This window comes from Hermetia illucens, chromosome 3 (assembly GCF_905115235.1).
Source record: "Hermetia illucens chromosome 3, iHerIll2.2.curated.20191125, whole genome shotgun sequence".
Lineage (NCBI taxonomy): Eukaryota > Metazoa > Arthropoda > Insecta > Diptera > Stratiomyidae > Hermetia > Hermetia illucens.
The window spans coordinates 2,423,596-2,445,057 of NC_051851.1; the positions used below are offsets into that span (position 1 = coordinate 2,423,596).

General features: G+C 42.9%; 1 protein-coding gene across 5 annotated transcripts in view; it reads right to left on the reverse strand.

Annotated features, from left to right (window-relative positions):
* The window catches only part of LOC119652536, a 425,047-nt gene that overhangs the window by 132,770 nt on the left and 270,815 nt on the right, over positions 1 to 21,462 (reverse strand). The gene's annotated exons all lie outside the window — the stretch shown is intronic.

The window sequence follows — 21,462 nt, forward strand, 5'->3', positions numbered from 1 at the left end:
TTCCTTGAAGTGCAGGCTTAATAATTTCGAAATCTTAACTAACTTTTTGCCACCGGGAAACGGTGGAACTAAGATTCTTTCAAACAAAACTTTGAAAAGCCCGTCGTTTCGCTCTAATAGAACTTGTATTCGTTCTGGGAGGAAAATTAACGCCCTTCAAACTTTATTGCATTTTTCCATGACCAAGTCCCTTCCTTCTTCAAGGAATGGAAGTTCACCTGCATTTTGAGCAAATTGAAACTAGTCATTTTGCGTACTCAATCTCAATATTCAAAAATTGTCATTAACCATTTTTGTTGTTGTTTTCTCCATACATTGCATAGCTCGGCCATGCACACCTAGCGCCAAAAAATTTCGGAGACCTCTTATAAACCGTTTATTTTGTTTTTTTTTTTTAACTAGTTTTCCCATTCCAGGTAAATCTAACCGGCTAAACTACCGTTTAAAGGATAGTTGATATTTTCATTATTAATCGAGTGAATGTTGAGTAATTTTTCTGAGAATTAAAGGTATTGCAATGAACAGGAAAGGAAAGTAAAGTCCAGAAGAAAAGGCGAGAATTGCAGCTTGGAAAGGGGTATCTTTACCTGTGCGAGAGATGGCATGCAGATTAAAGAGAAATGAGTCGACTATGCAAACTTTTTTTAAATTTTATGTACAGACAGGAAATTTGGACAGGAAAAAAGGAGCCGGCGTAAAAAAAAAAATGGAACAGACTGCGATTGTAGGGAAATCAGTCGGATCAGCCTCCGAAATCGATTTAAAAGGGCTCCACAAATTAAAAGAAAACTAGAGGAATTGACCTCACGCAAGATGAGCCTGTGATCGATGCAGCGTTGCCTGAATGAGCTTGGACTTCTTTTCCGAAAGCCTGCCAAAAAGCCTCTTCCGACAAGAGTCATGAACACTAGGCGACTCGACTATCCGAAAGAGAGGAGCGTGGACGACTGGAAAAAGAGTAATTTTCCTGATGAGTTCAAATTTAATTTGATTGGACCAAATGGTAGAATCCTAGTTCGCCGGAAAAAGGAAGAGCGTAATAGTGATAAATGCATGTTATCAACCGTATAACATTCTCCGTATGTGATGGTCTAGTTCATAACAGAACAGGAAATACTGAAGCTGGACGGCCATGTAAATACGTCCAAATATAAAGAAATTCTGTAAGATCGTTTGATTCCCATCATTAAAGCCTTAAGTGAAAAGGCCGAAAATACCATTTTTCAGGAAGACTCGGCCCCTGCACATCGCACCCAATCTGTAAGTATTGATGATTATTTCAAATACTTTTTTCATTGATTAACAGTGGCCCACTGTTTCTCTTTCTACAGGTAGCGAATTTTAAAATAGATTTGGAGGTAGAATCTTTCCCCTGGCCCGCGAACAGTCCATACCAGACCTCAACCCGATCGAGCAGACCGGCCCCCGATCGTTAGAAATTTACGCCCCGCAGGGGGAAAGGCGTTTTAGTGTCCTGGATACACATATTAGATAGATTGTTCAGGAGTTTTGGGCCGAGAAAATCCAATTCTCAATTGTCAATTGTAGTTTCATCCTCGATAAGCGTAGTGGAAATTACTTGGAGAAGTTCCAGTAAAAAGTGCAGAGTGCTTTTTGGAATTTCGGCACCATCAAGGTGTGTTTTATTGTCATCGGCAAGAAAAATAGAAGCACCAATCGACGAAAATGATACAAAAATGTTACTTTTGCTGATCCAAGTACCAATTCTCCGAAACACCTGAGCAAGCCCGTCAACTGCGGGGGTAGTGATTAGCCTGCAAACTGTCGCAATTTCCCGATGTTCTTCCGAGATGTGGCGAGGAGGACTGCTCAGAAACGACCACCATTCTGCCGTGCTAACCCAACTCCCAGAACCAACATCAGCTCCGCTTTCATACGGTCATTTGTGTTCTTCGCACTACCCCCTCATCATCCCAACAGATAAATATCTCTAACATCTTCCTTGAGTTCGGAAGGAAATTGTAGTGATTATTCCGGTAGATATCCAACGTAATAGTTGGTATCCTGATGTCCAGCAATGGACGTTAGGATCATTGAGTTGAACATCACCTCGTAGACACGAGTTCAAATTATTCCTTTTTCTTCAATGGCGCCATAGGCCAAATCGCCCCTTAGCCTCCAGGATAGACTTTATCCAGTCGTCTCGATTTTTCCTTTTCGTCCTCCAGTTGGAAAATTTCAGCAGCTTTTTACTGGTTTCGCCCACTGAGTTCTCCCACCGATTGTGTGGCCTTCCCACTGGGCCGCGTCCTTCGGATGTGTCTTTGAATACCCTGTATTCGCTTGTCATTCAGGACTGTAATTTTCTCCAGCCGTCTCGATTTTTCCTTTTCGTCCTCCAGTTGGAAGATTTCAGCAGCTTTTTACTGGTCTCGCCCACTGAGTTCTCCCACCGATTGTATGGCCTTCCCACTGGGCCGCGTCCTTCGGGTGTGCCTTTGAATACCCTGTATTCGCTTGTCATTTATCACTGTAATTTTCGTAGCTTTACCACCACCGATGCTTCCAAGTCTTGGCTTTCGTGCGAAAGAACAGTTACATTCTGGTGGTTTAACGTAAATTCCAGTAGTTTAGGCCTAACTCCACGTACTTCTTAAGACACGGATTGATTTTGTGATCAGAATCATAGCCCCGCTGTGAAAAGCAACAACCATACCAGTCTAGACTGAGTGCATGACCCACCACTTTTACTGGTACCTAACTCTCTACTGAGCTATGGAGTTGCGCTTCCAACTTTACGTTTGAGGCCCGACAGTCTTTTGGCAGCTTGGGCGTAACCACAACCCCATGCAACCGCTACTGGAGAGTCAACTGCTAATAACCGGGCTAAGAGCACACGCCTCAGGAATTTTCCTGAGACATATAAATTTAAAGGGATACCCTGGTTCGTACGGGTATACCCCTGGTAAGGTTTCATCTCTGTTCAGATTCGGATCTGATCGCTCTAAGTACGCCTTGGAGCATTTGTCCATTGCATTTGGTCGTAAATCAAAATGAGTATAGCTTTTCTGGTGCCACCACGTGGAGGTTCTGCTCGACCACTTCGTTTTGATTCGGCCGCCAGAGTTGCTTTTCTGTCTTCCTCCTCGTCACCTTAGCGCAGCTGTTCGCTCTTGTCACAGTTTATAGAGAATATAAAGAAAATGAAAAAAAATCGTAACTGGATGAAGTGTTGCTGAAGGTTTGGAGCGGCAGCGAAAGATCAGTGTAGGAGACAAAGTATCGATTTTCGGACGCAAGTGTTCCAAAAATACTATTCAAGGGTACAGTGCATTTTTACTTCTTTTCCTCTTACTATACTTGGGTCCATACGTGGTGATTGTAATATTGTAAAACTCCCGAGTTTTGCGTCCCTTGAAGATCTACGGTATCCATTGAGGATGTGGCCCTTCAGTCATGGCTGAGATTTGGTTTCGCATGTTACCAAAATCTTCCCTTTTCTGTATTTCAGTTTGCAGGTCCACGTATCAATTAAATGACCACATAAAATTTTGGTAAATGACACGATTAAAGTATCCAAAACACCCCGAGATTCCCGAGCCTGGTTAGTACAGAGGTGTGCAAGCGCATGTCGATGGTATAGTTCAGAGAAGCTTCTGTATTTGTCCTTTAGGTTAACTCCGACCAACAACTTTGATCTCCCCCAACCGTGGGCCCAACTTTGGTAACATTCTCTATATGTGAACCAGTGGAAGCTAGCCGATTTCGGCTACCAACTTTGTTCTGATGTAGCCAATAGAGAGACAACAGTTTCTCGTCTTTGCTCCCACGCATGTCGCTCCACTTGACTTCGTTTTTCCAACTTTGAGTTAAATACCTTTTCACCAGAAGCAAGTACTCCTAAGCTTCATTTGCCCATCTCACCTTGTAGAGTTTCCTGTTCTTCCTTGGTAATATATGTACGTTAGGACCTTGACGTTTCTTGGCTTTGTTTGAGACTAAGCTTAAATAAACTCTGGGAACAACCGTGCGTGTATTTCGTCGATAATACCCCGATGTCTTCGTTAGAGATGATGGGGCGTCCAATCGATTTTCGACTGTCATATTTAAATTTTTTGCAATGGTGGAGAATTGACAGATGGTTGATGCATTCCTTGGTCCGGCCTATAATTATTGAATAACTTATATGCCCGCAGTGCGAGCAACACATCCTGAAGAGCTACCACAATCAGGGCTACAAGGAATGAGGTCTTTCCTCACGTTCTCCCTAAACTTCTCTGTGCATCAATTTAAAAACCCAAAACTGTCAACCATTAATTGTAATATTTTCTAAAAAGCATTAGCAAACTAAACTAGTGAATTCTAAATATTCGAATCCTAGATTATCGGCTTCGATTATCCACTCCCAATCATAGACAGTCACGAACACGGAAAAACCTTTTGATCATGAAATGGTTATTTCTTCCGAAATAAAATCGATGACAGACGTAGGCTGCATTAACCTGGCATTCTTCTGACGCCTTTCTAATGCATACTTTATTAGGTTGTGAATATACATTTCGCTGAAGCACTCAATGTTTTGGTGTTAAGCCTGTTATTATCACACACGCACCAACATATCGACGTGTACTCGAAACTTTGGACGGCTCTTTGATGGGGATTCATATGGAATAATAATTGTTGAATCATATTTTCAGATATGTATCCTGTAGTGGGTAGGGAAAATCATATAGGGAAACCTTAATAATGAATATATTGACGGTGACTAGCTCTAATGTAGGCTGCATTCAAGCCGACAGCAGTGGGGCTTTAGACATGAGAAATAAGCACCGAATCCTTTTAGAGGCGGCCAGCAGCCTATCATCAATCACCAAATGAATTGTTTCAATAAATTATATATCCTTTGGCAGTTCGGGTGGTTTTATTTAGAACTAGTCAAATGGATAGCAGGATTTTTGTGTTTGTTCTTGGAAGGGGAGGGGGAAGTGTTTCATAAGGATATTGAACGATACTATTGGCGAGGGGCATCATAGACTGATATAATAATTATAATAAAAAGGAAATTTATTTAATAGTCATATTTACTGAGTTGGTATCATTTTGGCTTAATTATTGATGAAATTCCTTAGGATCGATTCGGATTCAGGATCTACATCCTTTCCGTGAAATTGAACCAACCAGCTTTTTTCGGGTTTAAACTTTCGATATCATTCTCGATACCCAGCACTATCACAGCTGTCTAAGATGAAGGAATGCCCAGCATCCTTCTTGAATGTAGCCTTGGACAAAATAATCTGTGATGCTCTTCTTCAAGTCCACCCAACTACTGGTCTATGCGGGCGAAATCGGCATTATAGGAAGAACAAGCCAAGATACAGAAAATGTCTTCATCCCGATTCAGTAAGCTGCGATTGGCGTGAGATTTTGGGCTGCACAATAACGAAGGCAAGACGAAATACATGGTGGCAACATCAGCACTAAAAACGAATAAAGCTAGGAGAATACAACGTGCGAACTCTTAGCCGTGGTCGAGAGAAGAATCCTCCGAAAAAGTTTTTAGCACGACAGATAACTTTTAGGGATACCGAATTGGTGGACCTCGGCGCAAAATCGGGAGGGAGGGGGAGTGTCTTGAGTTCCTTACTAAGGCGGGTCTAGAACGCGTATCACACAATAACCACGAATGCAGGTCAGGTCCCCTAATCACTCAATTCAGGCAGTATAATAGCAGGAGCTCTAGGACTAAGTCTGCAACAGGTCCAAAAATGACAGCAGCCCCCACCAAGCTCGCCTTCGATTCGCTTGGGAACAAGTGAATTTGGACGATGGGGCAATGGAAGGTAGTCTTATTCTCAAGCGAATGCAAGAAGTGTTTGCGCGGGAATGACAGTCGAGCACATGTTTACCAATAGCCTTTAGAGTGAATTGCACCGTGCTGCATCTTAAAATGGGTATCTTCTGGCGGGGGTTGCTATACCTCAAAGGGGGGCATGACATTAGAAGCTAAAATTAACCTTATTTTCATCACAGGGTCAAGTAGCAGCGCAGACCAGGTGGACTTACAGCGCAACTTTTTTTTTTCACCCAAGTCCATCTTCATAGAACTTAACAGCGGTGTCGCATTTGGCACCTCTCTGAGCAGCTTTGTGACCCATGTCGTGGATTAATCTATTACATTTCTGATGCCGTTCTGGTTTTGAATCACCAGGCTCTCTTGCGTATTCAGCTTTCTGTGTTCCCGCATCTCTTAACAACGTCCAGGGTGTCCTGTGTGATGCAGCGTCCTTCCTCGATAATATGCCGTGCTACCTTCGATTTCAACAATACTTACTTTCTTTTCTTTTTTCTAGTCGTTTCCGCTTCTCTCGCGTGCTCTCTCCAGCGTGCTGTTGTTTGTCGTATATAATTCTTCTCACATCCTAGACACATTAATTTGTATATTCTGCCGGATTCATGTTTCAATTTGCGGTCTATTGGGGATCCTAGCCTACCTTTGATTTGGTCTATCTTACTCGATGGCACCATGTCGATATTCAACCTTTTCATCACTATTTCACACTATAACGCTCATGAAGAAAATCATGAGGCTTTCGATGACCTTTGGTTAGAAGCCGTTCTTAACTCCGGTGTCGGTGATGTATTTCTGCTCCTTTATAAATCATTCTGCACTATCTTTGGACAACAATGGTGACAATGTCATCTATATATCTTATCCAGATTTTAGGATGCAGGCCTCTAGAAGGTAGGTAATTCTCCATCCTGTTCATGAACATATCATTCAGGAAGGGTCCATTGTCACACCTCTGGTTCCTTTGTAAAATTTTCCTTTAAAAGTCAGATAACTCTCTGTCAAGCATACTCTCTTACCCCCAAGTTTCATGGATAGTCTGGTATCCTCTCTTTCCGAGAATGACACCAGCATTTCATCCGGTGAGGTAAACTCCACATCCTTTAGTTTCCCGATGACGTCCTCTCTAGTTCGTTAAAGCTGCCCAGCAGTCACTCGATGATATTTTGTGTGGGTGAGTTTGTAGCTGGTATAATTTCCCGGAATTCATTGCAAGCTTTGCCGATCCTAGGTAGATTCTCTATTTTTGGCAGTGTGGGGCTTAATTTTTGATGATGTAGTGGAATTCCTACAATACTTTTGCTACTCCTTTAATTGAATCCGGGAAAGAATTTCAACTTAATTCAAAAGATCCTCCCGTCCGAAGGTTTCCCAACATTGTCGCAACGTAATCTGTTTGTCCACTATTAGTACTGCATTCCCTTTATCCGCTTTTAAATAAAACACCGATTTAAATATCTCGGATAAATGCTATCGGCCAATGGAGAACTTGCTTCACAAATTAGCGCAACCTGGATGAAGTGGTGTTCCATAACTAGTGTTCTTTGTGATCGATGTATCAACAAACGTCCCAAATCTAAAATTTACCGCAGTGTCGTCTGTTCTGTCGCCCTCTAGGGTTGAGTGTTGGCCGACTATAAAAGACAATGAACGGCACTTCGCGGTAATTTAGATGAAGATATTGTGTTGGACAGAGGGAATCTCGACTTTCCACCTCCACCTTGGGCCTGATTGCGGTTGCAGTAGATCTCTTGCATGGACCACAGCGTGTTAACCATACCCAACCTACTTCGCTGTCGGCTCCTGACAATGTGCTTCAGTTCACCTCAAAACTTTCCTGAAAGTTCTTTTAGCCTTGTTTGTGGTAACATGCTATCTTTGAGGGCCGGATTCTCTTATATCCATCTTTATCCATACTACTAAGAACTTTTTGATTTGAACGCTTTCGATATCAAAATCTCCCAGAAATGAAACCCGCATGTATAGTCTCGATCATGAATTTGGTTTAATTCTGATTGACTTCCAAGCAAACGTGGACGACCTGTCCTTAAATAAAATAAATTTTGGGAGCCAATATGATTCAATCAAAGATTATGATCTACTGAAAGTCTCCCCGTTCTGAAATCCCCTTGCTCTTAGGGGAAACGGGGAAAAGCAGCAGGCACATAGCATAAATCGGGTCATTAATAGGACGGAGGAATTTCAACCTTTACTCACTGCGAGAATTAACTACCTTACCCTTAAGAAAGGCACGGTTCATGACCTCGCAAACACTAGACTATTACTTGCTTACTAACTCTCTACAAACTCATAACGTCCATTATTAGCGGAAAGGTCAATACGTGTCTCGAGACCAACAACATTCTGTCCGAGGAGAAGAAGGGCTGCCGAGTCGGTTCAAGGGGTCGCAAAGAGCAAATCATTATCGACTCGGTAGATGTTAGTTGCTATATCGATTTTGCCAAGGCTTTCGACAGCGTCTCGCGCATCTGGTTAATCGATGTCCTACGTGTGTATCGCATTGATCCCAAATTAATAAAGTTTTTGGCGACAGTCATGGAAGAATGCCATACCACCTCATCAGTGCGTTCATCTCAGGGTGCCAATACCTCAGAGCCTATCCACATACGGAAAGGCATCTTCCAGGGGAATTGGTTGAGTCCCCTTCGGTTCTGAATGGCACTGAATCCCCTGAATGATGTTAGAGGGCATGGCTTCGCAATCAAATATGACCTACTTGCTAAGTGCGAGCTGGCACACTTGATGTACATCAATTAGTATGCTGGTACTGATGACCACCTTAGAAGTGTGTTGCGAATAGTAAATATGTGCAGCCATGATATTTGGATGGAATTTGGATTAGACAAGTGTCGAATCCAAGCCATCCGCAAAGGTCATCAGGAGCCACATGTCGGACACAGCCCTGCTGACTTCCACATCCAAGCTATGACAGAGATAGACTCCCACAAATACCTGGGAATTCTGCAAGAAAACTGTAATGACAACTGGAAATTTCCGTGGTGAAAAGATCATCTTAAGTGGCCAGAGATCACCAAGAGGGGAGAGTTATCCCAACAGACTAAAAAGTTGGGGAACTTGACCGTGAAGGTTCGCCCGCAAATACTGAAGCTCCATCGAAGCACTCCGTGGACAGGTACTTGCACGACTCTGCGATAGCCAGGCTCGGGAATATGGGAAGGTCCTATGAGCGCTTGGATCCCTCACATGTCATTTTCACAAAAATTCACGTGTTCTTTCCGCTGAAAAATACTCAATGATGGGGATTTGCATGTACCGGACCCGAGTGCCACGATCGAAAAGGAAGATTAACGACGGATTACATCTTCGACCGATGTTTTGTGAGCGCCTCTGAGGTTCCCGCCAGAAATAAATGAAAATAAAGGCAACAAAAAAAAAATGCCTCCCCAAGAGCTTTCGTGATCACATTTTTTTCCAATAATTTTCTCCAAGTAATAGTAAAGCCAAAGAGTGAAAAGTGTTCAATCATCATTATCAACGGCGCAAAAACCGGTATCCGGTCTAGGCCTGCCTTAGTAAGGAACTCCAGACATTTCGGTCTTCCGCCAAGGTCCACCAATTCGATATCCCTGAAAGCTATCTGGCATCCTGACCTATGCCATCGCTCCGTCTCAGGTAGGGTCTTCCTCGTCCTCTTTTTTTACCATAGATATTGCCTTTAAAGACTTTCCCCGTAAGTATCTAGTTCACACTACTTGTGGCTGTCTTGGTCTTGGACGAAACCAAGGGTGGATTGTCTTGGGCACGGTAAAGCACAGACAACACAATTCAAGTATAAGCAGGGAAAGTACAACTTTTCCCGCTGCACGCTGGAAAACTAAGCGAATCTGTGCTTGTACTTTCCGCTAAATTCTGTGCGCGGAGCTCTTTTCGTTACCAGAAAAATCAGAAAAAAATATTAATGTGGGCGTATCAAGTCACAGCGCACGTAATCCGCTTCAATAGCCTCCTTCGGATTACATCTGATGTTCAGTTTCTGTAATTCACGATTTTCTTCTCGTACAACCTCCAATAATGAATAAACTAATTCAGCCCTTCTGTGTAGTATCCTTTGGCCCAGTTATTACCAGCACCGGATTGTCCGAATACGAAATTATCTGGGCAGAAAATGTGACCGAATCCATGGTGCCGGGTTCTAAATCAACCAATACGGCATGTAGAACGTATTTAACGCCGGATGCATGTTCACCGGAGATGATTTCCCCGAACTGAACAATCTGTTCTCCGCATTGAACGATTTCACTCCTTTTGGTACAAGGATTTATATTCACAAAATTTTCAAACAACGCCCTCAGCAGACTCGGCTACCAATTGACGACCGCCGGTCCAGCTCACCAGCTATACGTCGATCAGGTGGTCTCGGTCTCGCTAATTTCGTTCTCGGTCCATGGCCTTGAACTTAGAAGTCCATACCGGCTCAGCGTCAACAGCAACATACACTGTTCAGCCACGAAAACTCGCCTGCCTGCACCCAGTAATGTGCAATATGAGAATTTTTATAAAAAAATGGAATTTGAAATGATTTAACTGAAATTGAACTATGAAATTTAAGGGAAAGGGACCAGTCGTTGGATTGTTTAAAATATAAGTTAACCGACAATAGAGTAAACTTTATCGCCCTGTACTTTCTCATCAACTGAAAATTTCACCCCCCAATTCAACTCCTTTTCGACTACATCAAACGCTCGTAAAAGTTGATTCTAATACAGATCGCTAACGATGAAAAGTTTCAATTTAAAATCACAAGAATTAAAACTTTCACGGCAAAATACTTCTGTACATGTTTGAATGACTTTGAATGGAGAATCACTCTTTCGAAACAAACTGGCGAAAGGGGATGCGGTTTTTTCTGTGTGGGACGCCGCTACCATCAGTCATCAGTTCACTATATCCTTGTTTTTGAAAGCTCTATGTGGTATAAAAGTTGGAAAACTCCGAGCAACTGTAGAATTATAATGTACCCATTTGTCTCCTCACCGTCTTGGAACTGGAGTCAAGTGTTGGATGGAATGGAATGGAACGTGTCTGTGTATGTGATTCTTCCTATGGCGTACGCATATGGAGTCAATGTGAGCCCAAAGAATTGAATCAATCACATTGGCTTGACGGTGGCAACTTGAAGAAATGAAATCTAGCTACAAAGAAGGATCAGAAGAAAAACGACGACCTAAATATATTATATATACTCTCGTCATCATCATAGCTTTCATAATCAGCATTTCTCAGCATCATCATCAGAAAAGAGTGAGACTCCAAGAAGGGAGTCCCGACCCCACATTGAATCGCTCATCGTCCCAACTGGTTTAGAAGGGTAAGGACACCTGCCTCCGTTGGCATACCCATTCGATTACCTCCATTTTCTCAAAAGTCTGACTCGCACTTCCTCCTTTTCTGTATTTCAATTGAACATTCTTAGCTCGGTTTGATGTTGTACTGGAATTAACTTTACCGTGCGAACGCTGAGTCCTTTTGCTGTGTAGGTAGTCCAGAGCAAATTCCACGTTCAAATGATATTTTTGGCATCAACTTTTTTTGTGTAGAAATGTATTTCTGGGCAAGGATACAACAATCTGAATGCACACATACAAAGCAGTGCTGGCATGCTTGCTTTACTCAGTCCGATTTCCTTGTGTTCTTTTCCGGGACAGCCACCCACATCCTCCAACACCTACCGGCTCGTTTCGTCTCGCTCGTCTCATTTTTGAAAATAGAAAAACTTAAGGAATCAGAAATGAGAAACAGCTCTTGAAACCCAGGGATACGGTGTGTTTTCATCGTCTCCCTCCGGCAACTTCCGTTCACTTCCCACCCTCTCATTCGACTACTTAATTTCGAATGAACTAAGCATAAGAATCGTAGAAATAAAATGTTATCGCGTCCTGGTTGTAAGTCGAGGAGCCCATTTAAGACCGCTCAACGCTTTCAGTAGCTTGTTTCAGAAAGGATATAGACGCGAAATATTGTACAAGTAATAGGAGGAGGAAGGGGAGACGACCAAGGATGAGATGTAAGCTGGGGCTGACTGACTGAACTCTTAAGGAAATTATAAGATGACGAGAGTAGCGAGCGGGCGATAAGGACGTGCCACGAGGCAAATGTAGAAATAGGAAAGAAAACTTTTCACTTTTCCCGTTTCCTTTTTCTTATGCCCATTTTCTACGCTCCGTTTCCTCGTTCAAGAAGTAAACAAGAATGAAGCTGTAACGGAAAATATAATTCAGGGTGTAAAGTAAAGTAAGTCGACTTTCGGGTGGTTATTTTTCCATTGTTCCTTATTCACAAGAAGTACTTGATGATTTTAAAGGTCAACAGTTTCAACTTTTTATTTATGCATGGAATTTGCTCTCTCAAACGGTCAAGTGGAACCCATTCACTTTTCTTATCATAATCTTGGAAGTTCCAAGAGCCTCTACGTGTTATCCAATGTAGTTTACTCGGCAAATAGTTTGTAGGCTCCTTACATCAGCTGAGGTGTGCACTATTTTCACAGAATATCGTAGAAGGACGAATTGCGTTACCGGAAGATGTATTCCAACAATGGCAGCCACTGGTTTCAGGACTAAAAAACTAAGGAATCAATGCGAGTGAATTTAGGCTCAGAGTCAATTAAAAAAACGGAAATTGAGCTAGACAAAAATTCAAAGTCAATAAAATACGGAGGGGAGGAGGAGGAGACAGGTTGAAATTTGGAAGCTTGGCATGATCGTTTTTGTGTGTTATGTGAAGATACACGATAACTTGAGACCATTCAGTTTAATGTCATATTCACATTCAATGCTTTTTGGGCCCATTAAATTAATGCGAAAGAGAAATCTGACCTGACAAAATTATTGTTAATAATAACGCGATTTACGTCAAACTTTCTAATATTATGTTCTATATTATGGCATATAATACTATAGTTGGTACTCTCAAAATAAACTTAAAGGAGTCTTTATACAACATTTCTAGGATACAATGATGAGCAGATATTAGACTGAAGGATTTGTTGAGGCCTAGACGTTATATTTGGTCATTATCAGGATGTTTTTTTTAGATTTCGCGTTTCGGCAACTTCCGAAAATGTGTCCTTGATGTAGGTGTGAACTTACCTTCCCTCACCTCCCTTCTTTGCTTCCATTGTCATAACTGAGGACTGCATCGAGAAGTATTAATCGAGAACTTTGAGTTTATATCACGCGGCTATGTTTGAGCAAAAAATCTACAGCTCCTTTTGTATGAATGAGGAGTCCCTCTTGAACTTTCGGAGGAATACGTTTAAAGATACAATATAGGCAGGGAGATGTCTCAGGAGCTAGGGTTAGATAAATTTAGGAAAAGTTCGATACTATCTAACCCAATGGCAAAGAAGACGAATTAGCAAAATCAGAGGAGCTCTCCCAAAGCTACTATATATGGAAAAAAAGGTTCAACAGACCATTAAAAACATGGCCAGAGGAACCAAGTCACAACAGCCCAACAGTATCAGTTGTAAAAAAAAAGCCGGAAGAAGACTAACGATCAATGGATAATAAGGATGGTAGACGACTACTGTGAAGATTAGCTCAATACTGAAGCTACTGAAGCGAGAGAGATACGACCTTTAGGGTTCCCACTCTGCCTTGGCATCCCCAGTCCATAAAAATGGGGAATATCCCATTCAGGTGGCGTTCAAAAATGTATAGTTTGAAAAACAGCGGGTAATTCTCGCCGGAGCGGCACACTTACCAGATGTATAGATCGAGTTAGTCGATTGAAATTTGAACCTTTTTAGCGCTACTTAAATTCCTGAACATGCTGAAAAGGCCTTTGGAACTGGTTAAAATATTTTTCCCCTTGCCCATGGTGGCGGGTTAGCTCATCTCCACTAATCCAGACTATTTTCACAGAATACAGAAAAATTCCTTGAAATGTTCGGTAATGCCATTCATCTTCTTTATTTTGAGATTTTGAAAACTCAGGGGTAACGCTGACCAAATTGCACTTAATTACTCCAGCAAGATCAATCGCCCATGTACAAGGATATCCCGTTACTAGGCACCCGAATAATTTATATTCTAAATGAGCTACCCGAGCAAAGAGACGCGACAAAAAAAAAAAAAAAAAAAAACAAAGCGAAATCGCGGATTCGGCACCCGTCAGTTTGAATTTCCTCAGCCACCAAAGCTGCACCTCCAATTCGACTCAAACAAAGCACCATCTCAGCCTCCGTACATCGAACCAGCATCTACCCAATAACAAAAAAATCGCAAAATCCCAGAATTGCATTGGCATAACATTTCCCCTTAGTCAGAAACAAACGCTAGAAATTCATTTAATAATATGCGATGTGAAAAGAAAAAAAAAGTTACCTTTTCTTTTTAGGGTATTTAGATCTATGGATCTTTGCAGAACTTTAAAGCATGAAAGTGCTAACTCTCACCTAATTATCAGAGGAATTCTAGGTGGTGTTGTTATTCGGGTCCGAGTGATCCGAGTCTATATTGGCCCCCATATATGCATTAATGCCCGTAAAATCGAAAACGCCTCTCTCGCAATTTTTCTACGATCGGTGCAACTCCCTCAACGCAAGATGTTTCACATGATAGAAATGAAAACTTAAAATTCATGCCAGATAATTTAAATGTGTGGGTTTTTTGTTGCCTTACAAGGACCATGGGCAGGGTTCCGCTCCAGATTTTCCCGGAACAAGATTTGATGCTTGCTAACATCGAACACGCCCGTTTTCAGCGTGATAGGTTCGGGGCCAATAGCGTTCCACAACTGGTGTTCTTTGTGATCGTCGTATCACACCTAAAATTTCCCGCAATATCGTCTGTCCTGTCGCTCTCTGTGGTTCTGAGTGTTGGCCGACTATCAAAGACAACGGCGTCTTGCGACAATGGAGACGAAGATGTTGCGTTGGACTAGTGGGGTGATACGTTACTTTGTTAGTAATAGTCCGATTTCCACCAAACTAGGGTTATGCTCTACGTTATAGCCTACATTGCTGCAAAGTTTTGTGGTGCAAGGAGGAAATTAAGGGGGGTTTTCTAGCCAATTACTAAATATTATAGCAATATATTATTATTAACTTTATTTGAACAGATATCGATATGTAGGGTATTTCGGAGTGTAGGCAGCTTATAGAGGCAGCCTCTTGATTTTTTCAGATTTTTCGGTTGAGTAGTTTCTGAGAGTGAATCCGTTAAAGAAATGATCACTTTCATCCCTCCACATTCCCCACCTTTGCAACAAATGTCAAAACCAAAACCGGCTGCGGAAAGTACTAACCGAGACCTTTCATTTCACATGACTATATTTGGTTAAAAAAAATGTACATCCCCCTTTTGGGTGTATGGGGATTATCCCTTAAATTTGACATAGAATTATGTAACCCACTATATACGTTCACAGTTCCCACCTTTCCACCAAATTTGGTGTCAATCGCTACAATCGTCTTCGAGAAAAATGCGTGTGGCAGACAGACCTGTGAGGAATTGCCAGATTTCCCATCAGGCGCGACCCTTCGTGCGGATAAGGGCTCGGCGGTTGGGTATGAATATGTACTTGTACACCTTCGAAGGCGTGCGTGCATGGGCACGTTTATGCACAGGTCAGGTAGGTGGGAGAAAAACGCCCATCCGTGGATAAAAATGACTATGGAAATATTACCCAGAATAATAAACCAATATGGACGAAGAAAAGGTGCACAAACTTACGGTGCAGATGCCCAGAATCCCAATACAGGCGGCTTTTGTGAGTGGGCAGGCAGGCTCCCGGTCGCCGAAATCCCTCAACTGCAGTGCCTCGATGGTGGAGAGCTTGGCCCACGAGGCATCTAATGCTACAAGCAGCTTAGACAAGGAGGGCGTTTAAACCGAGCGTTCCTAGGACACCTATAGCAAACGTGCAGAAGGATGTACCCAAGGGAGAACGTTGGTCGTTAAAAGCCGCACCGCATCCGAGCGTAAAGAGTTAGGGGAGGTTCTTTAGTATCGAGAGCCGGATCGGTTTAGGAGAAGCTCAACGATTATAAGATCCCCCCAAAATCCAAGGCGGAAAAAGACCAAGGCCACAGGAATTCCGTTGACGCCAGGAAATGTGCGGAAAGAAGAATGGAGGCTTTGGAACAGAACAGCGGGCATATTGCCGAAAGTGGCAACTGTTCCGACTTCAAAAAGGTGCAGCAAGAAAATGAGATTAATCCAAATCAACCACAATATCTGCTCTCGCAGACCACCCATGAATCAGAGGTGCCAGTGGCTATAATAAGCGAACTCTATAGAAACCCTAACCATAATGTATGGCTAGCCGATCCAACAGGTTGGGTTGCCTTGTTGGTATGCGGGGACTAGGCGATACAGGAGTGTATGAGGCAGTTCACAAGTGGGTTCGTAGGGGAATAAGAGACGGCATATGCCTCTACAACTGCTATGCTTCTCCAAGCCTGTCGTTGGCTGAATCCGAGGACATGCTCGATAGATTGGTTCTGGATGCCACAGAATCAGGAAGTTCACTAACGAATGCAAGAGGGCGTTATCTCTAGGAGGCTTTCGGACAATTAGATATCATATTGGCTAATGATGGTGAGGTTAATACTTACCGGAAAGGGGGTCCATTTCGGCTGTGGATCTGACTTTTGTTAGTCCTTCAATAGTTCGCGATATGTCCTGGAACGTCAGTGAACAGTACACCCATAATGATGACCAGACAATAGTCTATAACCTGAAGAGCAAGTCAAGCGGTTGGAAATCTACGCATCCAAAAATTAATAGAACGTCAGAATGGTCTGCGAAAGCAATTGGCGGGCAAACATTCATAGATGTATGGTTGGGCCAGGATACTATACAAGGTACACCCTTCATATCAGTAGAAGGCCCAATTGCTATTGGAATAGTGAATTGTCAGATCTTCGGTCGGCGTGCCATCAGATCAAACGAGCGGCTCAGAGAGCAATGGGTAGGATTGACCAGGAGGTAAAGCAACGAGCTTACAAGGAAGACGAAGAAACAGCGAAGTAAGAGGGACTGCCTGAAGCAACTCTGCGCAGAAGCGGATATGGACCCATGGGGAAGCGCTTACAGGGTTGTGATGGGGCGAATTAGAGGTCAGGAAGCTCCACAAATTACATGTCCCGATCTCCTACTAACAATCGTTCAGGGTTTATTCCCTCAGAAGAACACAAGGGGTTACAGTTTACAGACATCTTTAGATCTGGCTGCAATACCCATAGTAACGACGGAAGAAGTACTGGAGATTTGCGGTAGGCTGGGAGATAACAAAGCGTCCGGCCTCGACGGCATACCAAACAAGGTCTTTAAGCTGGCCGTTAAGTCGAGGCCAGACATAATGGTAGAGTTGTTTGAAGCATGCTTGGCGGATGGCATTTTTCCTGAGACATGGAAAAAATAAAGGCTAGTATTGTTGCCTAAACCTGGTAAGCCTCCTGGTGAACCATCTTCCTAAAGTTGGAGCGAATAATCTACAACAGAATGCTCCCGGCTGTAGAAAGTCTGGGAGGCTTATCAGACCGATAATTCAACTTCCGTACGGCCAGATCAACCGTCGACGCCATCAAAATGGTCACTGGCTTACAGGTATTGGGCTGTGATTTCCCTTGACGTGCAAAATTCGTTCAACTCTGCCAGTTGGAACCTTATATGCAGGCGATTGGCGGCGATTGGTGTACCTAATTACTTAACTGCGCTAGTCGACAACTACTTAACAGATAGAAGGATCTGGTATGACACAGACAATGGAACCAAAGAATACATTGTCCCCGCGGATGTTCCACAGGACTCTGTCCTGGGGCCGCTATTGTGGACCATTATGTATAATGATGTCGTTAACATCCTAGTTGCTAGCGTTTGTGGCGTCGAATGTTAGCATGGCCCTGGCAAGGATGATGCCAAATGTTGGAGGCTCGCGATGCACTCGTAGACTGCTTATAGCTAGAGTAGTGAGCTCTGTACTGTTTTAAGAGGAAGAGTCCAGATGGGATATTGGGAGGAAAAATAGCACCGGAAAATATAATTGGGACACGACATGGTAGGGCGAATCCAATGCAGATTAAGAGAGGCAGAGGAAGCGAGAAAGGCGTGGTTGCGAATGCAATCGATGGGCGCAGGAGAGGCTAGAGTCATGTCCATCCCGCAACGAAATACTTTGTGGTGGTTCCGCGGAGAAGAGGACAGGAGATAGGGGGTGGTTTTAGTGGGTAAAAACCCCACACGCTGGAACATGTGTACCAGTGTCTTTGGAAGATTTCTATCTTCGGAAAAAAAGACGGACCCACAGACAGTAAACCGTTTTTAATAAGGTTTTGTTTTACACAAAAGCTTAAAAAGGCAGGATGATTCACCTAAACGACGCTGGGCACGCAGGATTATTCCATATGCCTCAAAATGAATCAAACGAGGGCACGATGAGGTTAGTTACCACCTAACTTAATTCCTAAGCGGACACGGAGAGTACTAAGGATACCTTTATCGCTTGAGGGGTGAGGAGTCCCCATATTGGCCGACATGGGTGATGGTTCCGGAGGATGGGGAGCAGGTTGTTTTTAACTGCCCACGGTTCACCGCACACAGAGCGGAGGCAGAAATAGACGCCAGGGCACGGTTGACACGCGAGAATATCGTGGACCACATCCTAGTCTCTGAAACATCTTGGAGGTCGGTGGGAAAATTAATGAAGGCGATCCACAATTTGCTAAAGAAGGAGGAGTTTCGGAGGAAATGCGCAATTCGCAGCTGATCCTATCCCGCGATGTGATACCGAAATGGCAGTCCCGCGGGGTAAGCGAAGGAAAAGGAGGTGGTTTTAGTGAGTAAACGTCTCACATAACCGTATGGCAGGAGCCAGCGGTTGGTTTTCAACCTTTCCATTTTGCAATGTATAAGAAAAAAGATACTCTCTGCTTACCTGTCCCAGGAACAACATGTCTAATGAATCATACCTGTTTTGATTTCCAATTTTCATTCAGTTAGAAAGCATATATCCATGAAAATCGATATTATTGATACTAACGTAGTCTTGCAGCAGAAATTACAGAGGCATCATGCCGAAATTACATCACTAGACACAAGAAGCCATGATCCATCTGTAGATTAATATGCACTGGAAACCTCCCCACAAATCAAGTCACCCTTTCAGCCCATCACAAAGCCAACTGGTGAATTAAGGCAAATACTAACACACCATCATATTTTCGTATCCTGTCATTTTGCGTAACTTGAGAATATAATTGCAATTTAGAGGATTATAGGGCACAGGGAGAGTTGCGTTGAGCACTTGGGCAAGGAGGAAGTTGTGGAAGCGAACACGAGCCCTGAACGCTACAAGTGAGAATGTAATGGATAAATCAATTTGGCATCACGATAGGGTGATTTTTGCTAAGCCATGATGAGCACACACTCCCCCAGACGATCACATCGACCAAAGCGGCGGCCTCCTGCGATGGAAGAATTCCAGGCAACCTCTGCGACCTTTTATCGTGTCGATGATGATTTATACTATGGTAATACGATAATAATGACTGGTTTATAATTATATCAGAGGAGGGGATGTCTTTATCGATTTGACAGGGCGCACCGTCTGCTCCTGGTAGTGTAAATATAATTTTGGTGGTAATTGAAAAAAGGAGTCATGAGATTAGCAATTGGTTGGACTCACTGAGATGCAGTCGATAACGTGTGTGTGTTGGGGATCCTTGAAAGGAGGCGACGAGGAAAGGAAGACATCCTTTCGCCTTAGAACACGGATGAGTGAAATCCTGAATTAATTACACTCAGCAATAAAGTTTTTACCTTCGAAGTTCGTTTGAGTTTAAGGGGCAAATGTTGACTCAAATCCTGTTTAAAAAATCTTCGCAGGATGCTGTGCAAGCACTTATACGTTCCGAGATTATCGTGTGATATACGAACGAATTTTGCATTTGATAAATATGCATGGAAGATACACATATCCCAATTTATTTGGGTCGGGCGAATCTAAATCCTTGAGCAGGTGAGCTGAAATGTGTACCGGATATTTTCATGGCAGAGCATCCTTGTGAGTTGGTTACGTATAAGCGTTTGGGAGTTGACACAGCAGATAGCAAGCAAATATTACGTAATTCCGATCCTAACAACATTTAATACAAGATTTATTGGCAGCTTGCATCAGAGCGACCTTTCCCCACTTTACGTGTCAATCGAACCACCATCGCTCGGAGAAGCTTCCGGATGAGAAAGGGACAACATTCAATCCGTACAACAAAACAATATTTCCCTTTCTCTAAATAATCCTTTAAGCATGCCCGCAATATCTGTTGATTGGGAACAATGTTAAGCTTCATGTTTCCTGAGGATTTCAACAATTTTCCTATATCAACTCTACGCCCGTACGCACTCGTCCTGCATACATGTCTCCTTCGTCCTTCATTCAGCACAAGAAGGTGATGTATGCAGCTAGAGTGGAATTCACGAGGACGATGACGCATTTGAATATTGTTATGGTCGGATAATTAATGCTGTTTCTAAGTCAATAGAGGACATAGGCAAGCCAGGATGTTGTGTGAGAGGGTGAATGAAATTCGATAATGGCCAAGGGGTTGGAATTACCAAAATTTGATTTTCGACAGGACAACGATAGTAAGGTTGACGTATGGTCGGCCGGCTAGCCTTGTGTCGGTCTATTAAAATAGTACAGTGTTTTCGGAAGGATTATCCCGATGAACGTGTGTGATTTGAATTAGGATGCGGTAGATTTTCATTACGTATTTTTACAAGAATTTAATTGTTTTTGCGATGTAATGAGATTTGTAGTGGTGAGATTCGTGGGTAATGAACCATTTGTTCCAGACTTATATAGGTGTTCACTGATTGCGGTTTGGGTCAACTCCCTCCCTGCATTTGATTTTATGAAATTTGACACCTCAGTTAATATCCTTCAGTACATCTAAGATGCCACAACAATCGTCGAGCAGAGTGGCGAAGGTTGACAGCGTAGACATGCCAGGACCTAAGTGAATCTGTACTAAAATATCCCGTGGACATGCATTTGCACTACTGTGGTAGCCAGGCTTAGAAATATGCTAAGATCCTTTTGGATACTTCAAAAGGATATTGTTGCGTTGGAATCATATCCCGATCTGCAATCCTTAAAAGTTTGAGAGAAGCGGCAAAATGTCTTGAATGACCAGCATAAAAAAATGTCAGCTCGATAGTAGCTTCCTCCAACTCGAGCGAAAATTCCAGGGATGATGACAGGACATTGTGGTTTCTTGCGAAGTTAAATTATGAGGACTTTGTAGAGCGTTCATTTCCTCTATGAAAAACTGGTCTCTTGTCTTTGGTAGGCCTGCGAGAATTGAATGCAAATCCGCTGTCAGATTAGAAAAATCGCTGAGTGATTCAAGTTCAGGTCGAGCAATATAGTAGTAGTATAGTGACATGCATTCTGGACGAAAATGAACGCAGTTCAGAAGAGGTTCCCCGTAGGTGTGACTGTAATTGAAAGGCCTGAATGGTAATCTGAGTTATGGCAACAGGTTGGATTGTTACGATACAGAAAGTTGCCGCCAAAAGGATCCGACACGTTTGGTACGTAGTAGTAAAAGAAGGACTATCCCGAAGTGAGAGAGAAGAGAATGAATCTCCCGTACTGCTTCG